At 42.3% G+C, this 17,780-nt stretch overlaps 1 long non-coding RNA gene across 1 annotated transcript; it reads right to left on the bottom strand.

Annotated features, from left to right (window-relative positions):
* Window positions 1-5,082: 5,082 nt before the first annotated feature.
* LOC118239185 lies at window positions 5,083-7,114 on the bottom strand. Its single transcript, XR_004771951.1, has 3 exons — window positions 5,603-7,114; window positions 5,246-5,361; window positions 5,083-5,132 (listed from the first exon to the last, which is right to left on the bottom strand). It is a non-coding gene; the product is annotated as an uncharacterized LOC118239185 (long non-coding RNA).
* Between the last annotated feature and the right edge of the window lie 10,666 nt (window positions 7,115-17,780).

Genomic DNA, 17,780 nt, shown 5'->3' with positions numbered 1-17,780 from the left:
TAAATAAATAAATAAATAAATAAATGGAGGAGGGTAGTTGTGTAGCTTGGTCTGTTTGTAAGGCTCCAGGCAGTGATATCAGGACCTGTCCCTGGTGTTTAGCTGGTTTTGGGGAATCTGTTCCCCATGCTGGATTATCTTGCCCAGCTTTCATACAGGGGGAAGAGCTCGGTCCTACCTCATCGTGATGTGCCATGCTATGTTCAAGCCCATGGGAGGCATAGAGACAGAGGAGGAGTGGTGGATGGGGAGAGGGGTAGATGGGAGGGGGCCGGAAGAGGAAGAGAGGAGAAACTGGTATGTAAAATAAAGGAAAAAATGATAATAAAAAATAAAGACTGGCCTGACATTAGTGTCACACACCTTTAATCCCAACACTTGGAAGGCAGAGGCAGGCAGATCTTTGTGAATTTGAGGTCAGCCTGGTCTACAGAGTGAGTGCCAGGATAGGCTCCAAAGCTACACAGAGAAACCCTGTCTCGAAAAACCAAAAATAAATAAATAAATAAATAAATAAATAAATAAATAAATAAATAAAGGGGCTGGAGACATGGCTCAAGGTTAAGAGCACCAACTGCTCTTCCAGAGGTCCTGAGTTCAATTCCCAGCAACCCCATGGCTCACAACCACATTGAATGAGATCTGATGCCCTCTGCTGGCTTGCAGACAGAAGACTGTATACTTAATAAATAAATAAAATCTACAAAATATATGAATAAATAAAGACTGAAGCAGGGGAGTGGTGGTGCATGCCTTTAATCCCAGCACTCAGGAGGCAGAGGCAGGCGGATCTCTCTGAGTTCGAGACCAGCCTGGTCTACAAGACTGCCTCCAGGACAGCCTCCAAAGCCACAGAGAAACCCTGCCTCGAAAAACAAAAAAACAAAACAAAAAAAGAGTACCCCCTGAGGCCAGAAGAGAATGCTGGATTCCCCAGAGCTGGAATTACAGGCATGTGAGATGGATGCTGGGAACCAAAGGCAGGTCCTCTGGAAGAGCAGTAAGGACTGTCAACTGCTGTGCCATCTCTCTAGCACCAGAAATATTTTTTTCATTTCATTTCGTTTAATTGTTTTAATATTTTGTATACATGGGTGTTTCGCCTGCATATGCTACATGTACGGCCTGTCTGTGCTATACATGCATGCAGTGCCACCAGAGACCAGAAGAGGGCACCAGATCCCCTGGGACTGGAGTTAGAGATGGTTGTAAGCCACCAGGTAAGGGGAATAGGACGCAGATCCTCTGGAAGAGCAGCCAGTAACTGCTGAGCCATCACTCCAGCCCCTAGTGTGCGTGGGTGTGTGTTGGGGGGGGGGTTGAGACAGGTTCCCACCTCTATGAATCCCAAGTTGGCCTTGAACTTGTGACCCTCCCTGCCTCTGCCTCACAAACACAGAAATTACAGGCAGACATGCAATCAAGTTTGCTTTGATGACCATGTGTTCCTGACCCTCCTCCTCCCTACCCCGTGTGGGCAAACATAAGGAAAAGGAGGAACAAGATCATCCTCTAACCGAGAATGAAGGAAAATCTAGGCACTGGAGGCGAGAAAACCTAGAAAAAAATCAGGAGAGGAATGAACCAAGAGGAAACCAAACTGCTGAGAAACCCACGGATGGGAGTGCTCACCGAAAGGACATTGGGATCATCAAGGATTAAAGGGCTGGGGACACAGGTCAGCTGGTAGAGTGAGTGCTTCCCTGGCATTCCCAAAGCCACAGGTTCAATTGCCAATACCAGAATAAATAAGTAAATGTACAACATAACCCCTGTATGTAAACCACCAGGTACTGGGAACAGGAAGCTGCATGTAAGCCCAGGGAGCGTCTCAGAAGAGGGCAGAAGGACTGGGAAAGCCAGAGGACCAGGAAGACAGTCTTCTAGAAGCAACAGGAAAGTTGCACCCATAAGATCTCAGCAGTAGTCTGGCTAGACAGGACCTGAACAAAATACCATTTGCTAGGACAACAGGCGTGGGTGTAATGTCATGGGGCCTCACCCCTACGTGGAGAGCTACAAGCAATGAGACGAACCCCCTAAAAATAATTATCCAATCCCAGTGGTCAGCACTAAAAAATATGCATACAAGCAACACTACACAGACCCAGCAAGTTGCATTTATAAGTTTATTTGCATTTGTGTGTGTGTGTGTGTGTTTGTGTGTGTGTGTGTGTGTGTGTGTGTGTGTGTGTGTGTGTGTGTGTAACAATAACAAAAGAGGTCATGAATTTGAAATGGGGATGGGGGAGGCTGGAGAAAATGATATAATTACATTTTAATTGTTTTGTTTTTAATTTAAGAAGGAAGGAAAGAAATCATTAGGCATGGTGGCTTGTACCTATAATCTCAGCACTTAAGAGACTGAAGCAGGACAGGGAGTTTGAGGCCAGACTGTCTCTCAGAAAAAGACAGTAATCTGGGACAGACCGGAGCACTTTTCTATCTGTATTGTGAAAATGTTTGCACTCCATGTTGTAAAGGATCTGCTCCTTCGAATTGCTAACAGCTTAGCAGGAACATACTGGTGATGGTTTGTGTTCTTAGTAAACCCCTCCTGCCCCTGGAGGAATGCCACATTGATACCTGCAGAAACTAATAAGACTTGGCACTCAGGAAGGGCCTGAGCCCTGACAGCCACAGGAGTGCGTGCTGGGAATGATAATGGTCCCCACCTGACAGAGGGACAAGGCTGAGCTCCAGGGTGACTGCTGCCTTACTCCCCATTTCTCTGTCTCATTTATCTGCTGACTGGAGCTGAGACAGAATATACATCTTTAGGGTGTTAGTCCACTGCCTTCTCAGACTGCCAGCCCTCAGAAGAAAGCACCCCTGAAGATTCTGTTCCTGTCTCTGCTAATTGGCATCTGTGTAGCTGGCAGTATTCTGGTTACCACAGGAACAAGTTAGAGAGAATGACAGGGCCAGTAGAGGCAAGTGGACAACTACAAGGAAAGGTAAGGGAGAATTAGAACGTGTGTGTGTGTGTGTGTGTGTGTGTGTGTGTGTGTGTGTGTGTGTGCATGTGTCTGTGTGTATGTGTCTGAATGTATGTCTGTGTGTGTGTGTGTGTGCATGTGTCTCTGTGTGTGTGTGCATGTGTCTGTGTGTCTTTGTGTGTGTATATGTGTCTATATGTATGTGTCTCTGTGTATGTGTCTCTCTGTTTGTCTCTGTCTGTGTATGTGTCTCTGAGTGTGTGTGAATGTGTCTATGTGTATGTGTCTCTCTGTGTGTGTGCATGTGTCTCTGTGTGTGTATGTGTCTCTGTGTGTGTGTGTATGTGTCTCTGTGTATGTGTCTCTGTGTGTGTCTCCGTGTCTGTCCCTTTTCCTCCCCTCAGGCAGTAGTTACCACTGTTGTCTCCCCACTGTTGGCCATTTTGAGCTTCATATGAAGAATCATACTGGGTATGATTTTTGTATATCTAGCCTCTTTCATCATTTATTTATTTATTTATTTCATCATTTATTAGAGAGCTAACTGTTCCTTGACAAAGACTTGTTGTCTGTTACTGCTGTGGGATAATTGTATGAGGAGGTAGAAACAGGCTTTCATTTCCTTTGGGTAGACAGCTGTGTCACAGTGCGTGTGAATGTTAGTCTCAGCACCCTAGTGTGCTCTCCACTGCTCTGCTGTGTGAAGTCCAGGATCCACACCAACACCAGGCACTTCCATTGGGCTCTTTAGATCTTCTAGTAGATATGTTGGGGATCTCATTGTTTTATTCATATTTCCTTGACTAGAAAATTTTATTAAGGGACAGAGAGATGGCTCAGCAAGTAGAAGCTTAAAATCAAACCTGACAGGCTGAATTTTATCTGTGGAACCTACATGATGAAGGGAGAGAAATGGCTCCCACAAGTTGACCTCTGACCTCTACATGTACCACTAGAACACAAACATAAATAAATACACACGAATGAATCAATGAATGTAATTTTTTTGTTGTTGTTTCTTTTAGGTCACAGTTTTTCTGTGTAGTCCTGGCTGTCCTGGAATGCACTCTGCAGACCAGGCTAGTCTTGACACAGAGATCCACCTGTCTCTGCCTCCCTCGTGCTGGGATTAAGGTGTGTGCCACCACTGCCTGGATATAAATGTCAAATTTTAAATGTTATGTGAATATTTTTTTCATTTTTCTGTTTTCTCTATTTTTAATTAGTTTACTGGCTCTCATTATATTAACCATTTGGATCTCCTCTTTTCCAAAGTGTTTTTAAAGTCTTTTCCCCATGATTATATTGTTTTCTTACTAATTATGAGTGATTTGGTTGGGAGTTTGCTTACAGACATGGTTTCATATACAGAAAAAATTAGCCTTGGGGGATGATGGCTCATACCTTTAATCCCAGTGCTCAGATGGCAGAGACAGGTGGACTTTTGTGAGTTCGAGGCCAGCCTATTCTACAGAGTGAGTTCCAGGACAGACTCCAAAGCTAAAGAGAAACCCTATCTTTATTTATTTATTTTATTTATTTATTTTTTGGTTTTTGGCTTTGAAGGCTGTCCTGGAACTAGCTCTTGTAGGCCAGGCTAGTCTCGAACTCACAGAGATCTGCCTGCCTCCGCCTCCCGAGTGCTGGGATTAAAGGTGTGCACCACCAATGCCCAGTGAGAAACCCTGTCTTTAAAAAAAAAATAGCCTTGAACTTCTGGTGCTCTTGCCTCACCAGATGTAAAGTTTATAAGGTTAAGAGACATAAAATCTTAAATTATTTACCTAAAAAATGTTTTGATGTCTAAAAAGATAGTTTTATGGTTTTACTATACATGTTATAGTAAAATAAATGGTTTAGGTATAAAACTTTAAATTCATCAAGATAAGATAAATAATAGAGTATTTTCTCCAAGTATGACACACACAAATTGAACATTGTAAATGTAATTCTTACCTGATAATTGTTCTTGTTATATATAGTTTTTCTGTGTTAGAATTAAAACCTTTCCTTTTTATCTAGGCAAAAAGGGAGAAATGCTGTGGAATAATCTTTTTGTACACTGTGAAGATGTGTCACTCTGATTGGTTTAATAAAAAGCTGAACATCCAATAGGTAGGCAGGATTTCCAGGCAAAGAGGATTCTGGGAAGAAGAAGGGTGGAGTCCTGAGGAGACACAGAGGAAACATGACCTGTAGGAAATGACATAACAAGCCATGAGCCACATTGCAGCACATGAATTAATAGAAATGGGTTAATTTAAGTTATAAGAACTAGTTAGAAACAAGTCCAAAAATCAACTAACCTTTCATAATTAATAAGACTTCTCTGTGTGCTTATTTGGGAGCTGGCTAGTGGTACAAAGAAAGTTTCCTAATTTCTTTCGCCAGGAGTAGACTGTTAGTTCACATGAGTACTACTCTAGAGACAAATGAAAATGAAAGCACATGTCATCACCACCTCAGGGATGGTATCAGGGCAGCCCTAAGAGGAAAGGTCATAGCTCAAAATCCTCAAATTAAAAATCTGAGAGATAGCCGGGGGCGGCATACACTGTAGGGGGAAATGCTGGCCAGGCCTGCTTGAGGGCTGGTACAGTGATATAGCAAGGCTTTAAATATGAGGGTCGCACGCATGCTGCTCTCTCTGTTCCCTCACCCACCTGGTTGTGCAGGACTGGCTTTGCTGAGTGAGTACTTTCCTAATAAACCATCTGTTTTTCATACCAGCTCTGATTCCATTGTGATCTGGATTAATGGTGTTCTTCATTACCTGGTGTCAGAGGATGACACAGAATCAAATTACTCCCAGTCTGATGCACCTACTCCATTCAAACATCAGGAAAACTTTCCTAAGGTTGTTATGCGTACACCAATAGTGTTCCCAGCAATTATGTCAGAAAAACTGCTGTCTAAGAAGCATCCACATGGTCAGATGGCATATCAGTGGGAACCCATACAAATGAAAGACTTTAAGGAATTAAGGAGTCAGTTGTTTCATATGGTCTCCATAGACCCTATAAGAAACAATTATTAAATTCATGGACGACCTTTAGTAGGGTGATGCCCAGGGATTGGGAACACCAAGTATCAGCTGTACTCGAAATTCATCTCAGATACCGTGGAGAGCTCTGCAGAAGGAGGAAAAAGAAGCCCTCGAGCTTCAAGGCATAAAGAAAGGTTATGAGGCTTCCCTAGGTAAGATTTTAGGTGAGGGTCTTTATGCTAACTCACAGATTCAGGCTGGATATGATGAGCATACATTGTCCTTATGCAGGACAGCAGCCTATAATGCCTGGGACAAGATTTGTGAACCAGGAGAAAGAGTAGAAACCTATACAAAGATAGAACAGGGACAGAAGGAACAGTTTCATGACTTTTTACAAAGACTATCCAGGGCAGTAGAGTCACTACAGGTAGCAGATCCAGAACCTAGAAAAATGATCATATATTCTCTTTCATATGAGAATGCTAACCCAATATGCAAAAGAATACTTTTGCCTTTAAAGATCAGATCAGCTCTGCTGGAAGAATGGGTTTTGCATACAGCTAACCTCCACTGTAATGTACAAGATACAGAAACTTGGGTAGGAGAGGCAATCTCAAAAGGTTTAAAGAGACACCAAGAGGTTAAATGTTCTCAAGGTAATGCCGCAGGAGCTTGGGAAGGAGAAGTAACTTACAGAGGTCAAAATAGACACCAAGAGGCCAGATGCTATCACTGTAATGGAACAGGAACTTGGGTAGGAAGAGCAATCCCCGAGAGGACCAAGAAGGTACCAGGTTTCAAATGAGGCAGAATAGGACATATTAGAAATTGTAGGCAAAGAAATTCCAACAATGTCTCATATAGAAGGCCTCCGCCTTCTGGGTTATGTAGGAGATGTGGTAAGGGCAGGAACCGGACCGATGAATGTAGATGGACCAGAGACACACAAGGAAACTCATTACAATCGGGAAACTCCTTGAGGGGACTCTCGAAGGCCCCCACATGGAGAAAGGTCCGGTCATTCCCAGTCACTGTGGAGGACAATCTCTCACAGGATGAATAGATGGTACATTGCCTATTGAAAAAAATGATACTACTCTATGTGGTAGTTTGACTAGTAATTAGGAATCAAACGCAACTGGAGGAGACGAAAAACACATATTTTGGCAAACATCTGTTAATGATAAGAGGCCTCAGTTGAAAGTAAGAATTAATAATTAAGTTATTACCAGTTTGGTGGACATTGGGGCGAATGTAACTATTATTACCCAAAAGTCCCATCCTCAGAGATGGCCTTAGAGAGCTGAATGTACAATTTTTAGGGATTGGAACTCTATCTAGACTTTGCCAGAGTGTTAACTGAGTGGTCTGCATTGGACTGGAAGGACAGAGAGGAAGGTTAAAACCATATGTATCAGATATAGCTATAAATCTCTGGGGTTGTGATCTGTTACAGCAATGGAATACCCAGATTAATATTCCTCTCGTTTCAGATGCAAATCATGTACAATCTTTATTTGGTAGACAAAATATAGTAAAGCACTATGGAAAACAGTTACCAACCATCCAGGCTGTACAAAGTACAAATGATAAACCTTCAGAGGAGCCAAAGGTCCTAACCTTAAAGTGGCTTACAGATGAACCTGTCTGGGTAGGACAATGGCCTATGACCTCTGAGAAGCTAGAGGCTTTAGAAAAGTTAGTACAGGAACAGCTAGAGTCTGGGCATATAGAAGCATCTACCAGCCCTTGGAACTCTCCTGTATTTCTTATCAAAAAGAAGTCAGGTAAGTGGAGAATGCTGACAGACCTGAGAGCCATCAATAAAGTAATTCAGCCAATGGGCTCTCTACAGCCTGGAATGCCATTGCCTTCCTTAATTCCTAAGGGATGGATGATCATAGTCATTGATCTGAAAGATTGTTTTTTCACAATGCTGTTACAAGAAAAAGAAAATTTTGCATTTACTGTACCAATTCTTAATAATTCACAGCCAGTTAAGAGATTTCAGTGGAAGGTTTTGCCACAAGGAATGTTAAATAGTCCTAACTTGTGCCAGCACTTTGTGCATAAACTTTTAGAGATAATTCATAAGAAATTTCCACAATCCATTCTCTATTATTATAAGAATGATATTTTATTGTCAGATTTTAATAAAGAAACATTAGAATGAATGTTTGAAACAGTGAAGGAAGTTCCACCTCATTGGGAATTACAGATTGCCCCAGAAAAGATACAGAGAGGAGATCCCAGCACTTGGGAGGCAGAGGCAGGCAGATCTCTGTGAGTTCGAGGCCAGCCTGGCTACAGAGCGAGTTCTAGGACAACCTCCAAAGCAATACAGAGAAACCCTGTCTCGAAAAAACGAAAGAAAGAAAGAAAGAAAGAAAGAAAGAAAGAAAGAAAGAAAGAAAGAAAGGGGCCCTTAAAGGGGATAAGGACTTAAACAGTCCACAAATATTACCCGATGAAGGGGAAAAAGAATTACAATGGGTGGAAAGAAGAATACTGGATGCACATGTAGACCGTGTGGATCCTAATTTAGACTGTATTCTGGCTATCTCACCATCCAGAGAATACCCTTCAGGGATTCTGATGCAGAGGGAAGATATTATATTAGCATGGATATTTCTGCCACATAAACAGAATAAAAAGCTAAAGACATACATAGAAAAGATTTCGGATTTGATTCTAAAGGACAAATTAAGACTCTGTCAACTGACTGGGAAAGACCCAGCAGAAATTATAGTACCTTCAACTAATGAGGAAATTTCCTCCTTATGGAAGGACAATGGATACTGGCAGATAGTTCTTACTGACTTTTTGGGAACAATTAGCAACAATTATCTCAAAACTGACAGAATTAAATTCATAAAAAAAGACAATCTGGATCCTTCCACGTATTGTAAGACAAACTCCTATTTCTGGAGTTCTTACCTTCTACACTGATGCCAACAAATCAGGTAAGGCAGGATATAAATCAGGAGAGGTAAGTAAAGTAGTTCAAAGTCCGTATACCTCTGTACAGAAGGCAGAATTATACACAATTTTTATAGTACTTATGGATTTTACAGAGCCTCTTAATATAGTTACTGATTCTCAATATGCAGAGAGTCATTTTACACATTGAGACTGCAGAATTCATTCCTGATAATACAGAATTAACTTCACTGTTTATACAATTACAGGACACAATCAGGAACAGAATTAATCCTACATATATAACACATATCAGATCCCATACGGGTCTGCCAGGCCCACTAGCACAGGGCAATGATGAGGTTGATCCTTTATTAATAGGAAACATGCTAGAAGACTCAGAATATCATAAGAAACATCATGTAAATAGCAAAGGTTTGAAAAAGGACTTCTCCATTGCTTGGCAACAAGCCAAGGAGGTAGTGAGGAAACTGTCCTACCAGTTCCTTCTATAATCAAGCTCCACTGTCAGCAAGCTGTAATCCTAAGGGAATTCAGAGAAATAAGGTTTGGCAGATGGATGTCTTTCACTTTGCAGAATTTGGGAATTTAAAATATGTGTATCATTCTATAGATACATTTTCAGGGTTTCAATGGGCTACTGCTCTTAGCTCTGAAAAGGCCGATTCTGTTATTACACACCTATTAGAGGTGATGGCTGTTATGGGTATACCTGCACAAACAAAAACTGACAATGTTCCAGCTTATGTCTCCACTAAATTGGAAGAGTTTTTCAAATATTATAACATAAAGCATGTGACCGGTATACACACAATCCTACAGGACAAGCAGTGGTAGAGGGATCTAATAGAACACTAAAAGAAATGTTTCATAAACAGGCTGAGGGAACAACCCCCCCAAACATAGGTTACATAATGTGTTATTAACACTAAACTTTCTCTTTTTTTTAAAATTTTATTTATTTATTTATTATGTATACAATCTTGTGCCTGCAGGCCAGCAGAGGGCACCAGATCTCATTCAAGATGGTTGTGAGCCACCATGTGGTTGCTGGGAATTGAACTCAGGACCTCTGGAAGAACAGTCAGTGTTCTTAACCACTGAGCTATTTCTCCAGTCCCAACACTAAACTTTCTTAATGCTAATGAGAAAGGACAAACAGCTGCAGAAAGACACTGGACTACGGAAAAAACTGCAGAACTGAATCAGCCGGTATACTTCAAAGATGTACTAACCTCTGTAAGGAAACCAGGACATGTGTTACATTGGGGAAGGGTTTCACCTTTGTTTCCACAGGAGAAGAAAAACTTTGGATACCATCAAAGTTGATCAAGATTCAAGTCGAAAAAGAAAAACCTCTCATAAACTGTATAGAAACCTCCCAAAGGAAAGGGAAGTATTTTGCTTTTATCTTCACAGGAAAACTCATCTCCAGAAGGCAAAAGACACTACATGGGTAGATACTTAAAGAAGAGAAGTTAGCTATAACCATCAAACAAAAGGAATGTGCCATATAGCAAAATATATATATTAAATTTATTTCTCTTTACTTCCTACTCCCTATTCAATTAAACCAATGCTGGCTTTAGAGTTGGATTTGGCTTTCCTCCTCTAAATCAAGCACATTGTTAAACTTCAGAGTTTCTGTATTATATCAAGAAGCCAATTGATGTAATATAGAAGAAAAATTGGGAACTGTTATTTGTCTTTTCTTGGCTCTTTCTCTCAAAGTATACATTCCCTCATAATTGTTATTTTCTGTGGCCTTTCCCGATACACATACATATACAAGTAAAAATTTCTCTGCTAACATTTACATTTGAGTCCCACACAGCCAATGAAGAACTGACGCTCAGGAGAGAAAATGGGCCACACCTCCATGAGTACACTGGATCCAACTTGCTTTGTTTCAACTGACACTCTGGCCAGAACTTCGGGTACTGACTTCGATCAACACAAGAACTTCAATCAAGATAAGGATTTCAACCTGGACCTTCAATCAAGCATCTCCCACCAGACATGGACTGGATATAACCCCTTCAGGACTTTCACTACACTAACATTCCCGCCCCCCAGGATCCCACAAGGCTGTCTTCGTCCCAGTTCAGGAGGAAGTAGCTTGGAGAATACTATGGCCCTTTTCCCCACTGTTGACACCTAGTTAGGGCTAGTTTCCTGTTGTTTAAGGTTGGGTTTGGAAGGAGGTGTTCAAGCTTGGACATCTCTTTCAGATAACTTTAAGGTTTAGTTGGATGTGATATTAGTAGATTATTATAACTTCTTGTAATTCAACCTTATGATTGTTAATGATAGATAATTTACACTGTTAAGTTTTAATCATCTTTTAGGCTAAAAGGGAAATTGTAGGGGGAAATGCTGGCCATGCCTACTTGAGGGCTGGCACAGGTGATATAGCAAGGCTTTAAATATGAGGGTCACACACATGTGGCTCTCTCTGTTCCCTCACCAGACTGATTGTACAGGACTGGCTCCATCACATGAGTACTTTCCTAATAAACCATCCGTTTTTCATACGAGCTCTGACTCCATTTTGATCTACATTAACTGCATTCCTCATTAATCCCAGAACTCAGGAGGCAGAGGCAGGAGGATCTCTGTGAGTTCGAAGTCAGCCTGGTCTACAGAGTGAGTTCCAGGACAGCCAGGGCTGTACAGAGAAAGCCTGACTCGAAAACCAAACCAAAACCAAACCAAACTCAAGAGATATGAAATAATGTAATGATGAACCCTCAAGGCTCTCAGAAAGCAAGCAGCTACCCCCACACATTGTAGACAGTAAAAAAAATACAGATTAGGAAGAAAGTAATGAAATTGAGATTAAAATGACAGTACAAAATCAAAGAGTTAGTTCTTTGAAAAAGTTAGTGAGATAGACAACTTTTAGCTAATGTGACAAGAAGTGAAGACAGAAGTAACTAAAATCAGAGGTCAAGGGTGTCGCCACTGAAACCAGAACGTCATTAGAAATTACTCTGAAATGCTGGACAATTCAAGGAAATTCCCTCAACTCACATCATCTACCAAGATGAAGCCCTGGAGAGATACAAAGAACTTAAACAGTATGTGTTTGCACGAGTCACCGTGCTTGGGTGAAGGTCAGAGGACAACTTGCTGGAGTCACTAATAAATAGCCTTCTGCTCCCATGCCTTCTCCAACCAGTATGGGCTGAGCCACAAGGCAAAACAAACCAGTCTTAAATTGCTTCTTTCAGGCATTTCATTATAGCAATGAGAAAAGTAACTAATACAGAAAATTAGTACTGGGAGTGGTGTCTCAACTGTGGCTTCCTAACCTTGTAGTATTGTTAAACCCAGCAGTGGAGATAAGACCACTACCACAGTTTAAAGCTAAATTTGAAGCAAGCTTTAATAAAACACTGGCCAGGTGGATGAGCTCTGGCCAGGTCCATTCTAGGGTTCCCAGGAAATGGCCCTGAGTCACATTTGCAGGGGCTTAAGAGTTAACCACATATCCCATGAGGTCCAATCAGGAACAAGGGCACATCCTGATATATGCCCTACCCACCATACCTCTCATCCACATGTCATCAAGCACATCTGCTGCAGATGGGTCAAACAAACTTATTTAGGGGAGTGAAAACCAGTTGCTTGCTGTCTCCCATAAAAAAATCCCAGACTGCTGCCTCTTCCTTTTATGTCTCTCAAACCCTGGGATTAAAGGCATGTGATCCCAAGTGCTGATACTGCCTTTGTGTGAGCTGTTTCTCTTTAGGACTGGATCAATTTCTCGTAGCTCAGCGTGGCCTTGAACTAACAGAGATCCATCTGCTAGTCTCTTGAGTCCTGGGATTAAAAGTGTGTGCTACCACTGCCTGACTCTATGAATAGCTTGTATGCCTGTTGGGATTAAAGGTGTGTATCACCATTGCCTGACTGACTCTATGACTTATGGCTAGCTAGTTTTCTGTACCCTCAGGCAAGCTTTACTAAATCATAAATAATATATCACCACATAGAGGTACGTATTTTCTCTTCCCAATTGATTCCCTTCTACTCTCTGGTTGATGGCCAAGTCAGAGCAGCAGGTAGCAATTGAAATTCAAGGTGTCAGCCCACCAAAAGGACAGTCTCTGATGGGTCCATTTCAGTTAAGCAAGGCTATGAGACTACAGACCTGGGAATGTCTTTTGCTTCTGTTGTGCCTTTACATGATTGCAACTGGAATATTTCTCTAGTATCTAGCATGGTGTGGTGGATGTGGGGAGATACCACTGCCTGTAATGTGGTGTGTTCATCTCATGAATACACGCTGATCTTCTGGGAAGTTTACCTGTGGATTGTCAAGAAGATGACCCCTCCCTTAACTGTACTGTCTAAATTGATAATGATAGCTTATACAGATTTTTGATGAATAAAAATACAAGGATATGTTTCACAGCCAAGGTCTATTGAGTTCACCTTAGGAGCTGTCTTAGATGCCAGCTCAGGTTGATGATTAAGGAAAACATTTGAGTCCAAGAGCCAGGCTGGCTCTAGTTCTCTTAATGCTGAAAAATTGCAGTCACTGGTTTTACATGCACCATTAGCTGAAACAAAGCTTCAAAATAACGTCAAGTTAGACCAGATTTCTTCCTAATGGTTTTAAGATAAATAACCCCAGAAAACAATCTAAAGTTCACAAGGACACATAGTTGAGCTGTCTGATCCATTAGGCTAGTGTTGAGAATACAAAACAGCCTGATTGTTCCTGGCTTTCCTTGCTAGGACTGGTTGATAATCAAAGGTAACGATTAATTCCTCACGCCTGTTCCTGACATCAACTTTCTGATACAAAAAACTATTGATGAATGGGAGTGCAGCTGTTTTTTTTTTTTTATGTATAAAAGTTGAAGTTTATGACTCCCTTAAAATTCCTTTTAAGATTACCTTTCAAGATAGAAAATTTAGTGATTGATTCTTCCTTTGTAACCACAATTTGCAACTAAAGATTTGACTGAAAAAAATGCTCCTTGCTTGCTTATGATCTAGATGCATTGCATGTGGGTTGTTGGGGTGACTATTTTTAATCATGTAAGGGACATGAGAAACATGTTTTTACCTACAATCATTCATTGAGAAGTGGAGTGTAACCCCTTTGTGACTCCTCTATTGCTTGAAAAATTCTGTTGACATATATAAGCTGTAGAAAAACATGAGATGAGAGACAAGAATTGTTGAGAGAGTATGTGTCTTTTTTCTCCTAACCTCCTCACATAGAAAAGTCTCAGTTGGTGCTAATGCTGTGGATTTTCCCTTTGAACCCTGTGCAGCCTAGAAGCTGTTTCCCCCTAGGCTGCAACAAAGTTCATGTCTGTTTTCCCCTTGTTTGTCTGTTGTGCTCAATGAATTTCCTCAAACTGCATTGGATACAAGGATATTTACAGGAACACATCACCTTACCAATTGCTACACCACTAAAGAAAAGGTCCCCAACCCAGCCAACATTAACTACCTACAGATCCTCAAGGAGGAGTGGGGCTTTGTGAACCCCTCCCTGACTTCATCAAGTTCTTGGCTCATCAAACCCTGCAGCATTACCCTGACCCTGCCCTGCTGTTCTTAGAGCTACCTTTATCTGTCTCCATCTTGTCTCAAGCCTCCTTGATGTCATCCAGTTGGTCTGATTGTTGCACGTGTATTTCAGTGCTCACTCATATGCAGCTGTGCAAATCAGTATCTAAGACTGTATCTAACTCTTCTGTGGGTTCCAAGGTCCAGGGTCCCAGGAAGGGTTAACAAGATAGCAGCTTTATTTGTACTTTCTTCCCCCTGCCAGCCTAAGAAACAGCAAGCCAACAACACTCTGTGATCTCGTCCCAGAGGATCCGATGCCTCTGGGCCTCTGTAGGCACAATACATGCACCCTGTGCACAGACATACACACAAAACACCCACACATAGAAACATTTTTTAAAAAAAACGACACCAACAACAGATCACAGAAATGATTCCACCCAAGTCTAGCTTAAAGATCTAATGACTTTATTGGAGTTACTTACAGAGGTATGGAAATGGCATCTGAGCACGAAGCTAACTCACAAAGTCTGCCTCCCTGGAACTGGCATGCATGCAGCTCCACAGGCTACAGGGCGTCTGCTCCTTACCCAGCAACTGATCATTGTTGGATGACCTTGGGGAGGAAGCATGTACTTCTATGTAGCACATGCATGCCTGGAGGCCAGAGAGGAAAGGATCAGATCCGGTGGAAGAGCAGCCAGTGCTCTTAACTACTGAGCAGGCCTGGTTCCTGCACACGTGTGGTACACAAAAACTCATTCAGGCACACATACAGACTCGAATGAATGAATGAATGAATGAATGAATGAATGAATGAATGAATGAATGAGAGAAAGAAAGGGCCAGGTGGTGGTGGCACATGCCTTTAACCCCAGCACTCGGGAGGCAGAGGCAGGTGGATCTCTGTGAGTTCAAGACCAGCCTGGTCTATAAGAGCTAGTTCCAGGACAGCCTCCAAAGCCACAGAGAAACCCTGTCTGCAAAACAGAACAGTCCCCTCCACACACAAAAAAAAAAAAAAAAAAAAAAAAAAAAAAAAAAAAAATTATGATACCTTCATGTATGTCTATGTACCAAGTGCATGCCTGGTGTCCTCAGAAGGCAGAAGAGGGCATCAGATCCCCCCCAAACCGGAGCCACAGATGTTTGTGAATCACCATGTGGGTGCTGGGAAAGGAACCTGAGTCCTCGGCAAGGGCATTAAATGACCTGAATTACTGATCCTTCTCTCCAGCCCCAGAATGCCATCTTTTTAAATAAATAAATGTATTTATTTATTGGGGGGAAAAAAAGAAGCCAGTTTTGGGGGCTGGAGAGATGGTTCAGGGTTAGGGTTAAAAGTGTCAGCTGCTCTTCCAGCAGACCTGAGTTCAGTTCCCAGCATCCATACAAGGAGGCTCACAACTGCCTGTGAATCCAGGTCAATCCCTTCTTCTGGCCTCTGTGGAGACCAGGCAACTATTCATGAGGTGTACATTTTCGAAGAAAAAGTAAAGAGAATGGTGTAGACTGCTTTACCTGTAAGTAGTAAGCCAAAATCCCACTGGGAGTGTCTGACTTCTCAGTAGTTAGCAGTGTGGCTGCTAAATGCAGCAGAAACTCAGCTTGGTCTCCAAGACCAGATACAATGTGCATGGGGGCAAGCGGCTAAGCCAGCAAGCCGTGTTCCACCTTTGGGGTGCAAACTGAGCCACAGCCCCGTGAGCCACACTCACCAGGGCAACCATTTCTCCCTTTACTCTTGTAGTTGTGTTTCTAGCACTCCAACTGTACCCAGCACCAGGCGTGGACTAGAGCAGGCACGGATGGGAGTGTGCTGCGGGACACACCGTCTGCCAAAGTGCTGCCAAGCAGCCAGTCCTCTCCCACAGCACTGCCTCTGCAGGAACCCTCACCAGATCACACTCTTTCCCAGAGCTGCAGCCAGTGACTGGTTTGGTACTGTTTAAAAAAGGCCCACTTTTGGCCAGGTGTTGGTGGCGCAGACCTTTAATCCCAGCACTCGGGAGGCAGAAACAGACAGATCTCTGTGAGTTCGAGACCAGCCTGGTCTACAAGAGCTAGTTCCAGGACAGCCTCCAAAGCCACAGAGAAACCCTGTCTCGGAAAACAGAAACAACAAACAAACAAAAAAAGGCCCACTTTCCTAGCCTCAACCCACAATATAACTATTCAAATCCTGGGCTGGGAATGTAGACAAGTGATAGAACATTCACCAGGCACACACAACACCCTAAGCAACCAGTTAATCAACAGACAGCTTCATAACCATACCCCTGATGTACCAAACCAAGATATCATAAAGAAGCAGTGATGTCATACTAAATTCTCAGCATATCAATGGAATATATTTGTAAGTCCTGGATTACTATTTCCAGTTATAAGCATTTACTTATCCTACACTGAATTTGTTCTTTCAGGATAGTAGTTTATATCGTCCTCATAGCTCCAGGTGCATAAAAAGGGTTACTTCTAGGATTTCAAGCAGCAGATGGCTTGTGCTCATATCCCAGCCTTGAAAGGCTAAAACAGGTTCAGTGAGTTCAAGGCCAGGCTGGACCACAGACACCTAATTTCTTTTTTTTGGTTTTTGAGACAGGGTTTCTCTGTGTAGCTTTGGAGCCTGTTCTGGCACTCGCTCTGGAGACCAGTCTGGCCTCAAATTCACAGAGATCCGCCTGCGTCTGCCTCACCAGTGCTGGGATTAAAAGCATGTGCCACCAACGCCAGCCCAGACATCTAATTTCAATAGCCATTTAATGTAGCCAAGAATTAAACTTTGCAGGGCCAGGTGATAAAATGATGTGGCTGGTAAAGGCACCACTACCAAGCCCAACAACCCGAGTTCATGTCTTGGGACCCACACAGCAGGAGAGAACCAACTTTCACAAATTGCTCTCTCAGCCCCACATTTGTGTCCCTGCCATGAGAGTGTACACATTCACACACACAGAACTCATAAATGATCATTTCCTTCTGGGTTATCTCCTGTGATTCTTCGGGAAGCTAACAATAGGTAAGGATTCCAAATCGTACAGTGAACTTGTGACTAAGCTTGTGACTAAGCTTTATGGCTTAGTCTATATTTTCTTAGTGTAGACCATTTTATAGCTTCCTTTAGTAAGCATGTCTTATGATATGGGGAAAAAAATCATTAATCCCAGCAATTGTTAGAGGCATAGACAATAATATCTCTAAACTGGAGGCCAGCACAACAAATCCCAGGAGTAAGAGTTGCAAAGGAAAACCCTGTCTGAAAACTAACCAATGAGGGCTGGAGACATGGCTCAGTAGCTAAGAGCACCAGCTGCTCTGCAAGGACTCAGGTTGGCGAAGTGCTCGTCATGCAATCAAGAGGACAAAAGCAGCACATT

Source organism: Cricetulus griseus (genome assembly GCF_003668045.3).
Source record: "Cricetulus griseus strain 17A/GY chromosome 1 unlocalized genomic scaffold, alternate assembly CriGri-PICRH-1.0 chr1_0, whole genome shotgun sequence".
NCBI classification, from domain to species: domain Eukaryota; kingdom Metazoa; phylum Chordata; class Mammalia; order Rodentia; family Cricetidae; genus Cricetulus; species Cricetulus griseus.
The sequence above is the reverse complement of the archived record's forward strand: the minus strand, read 5'-3'. Positions and strand labels throughout refer to the sequence as shown.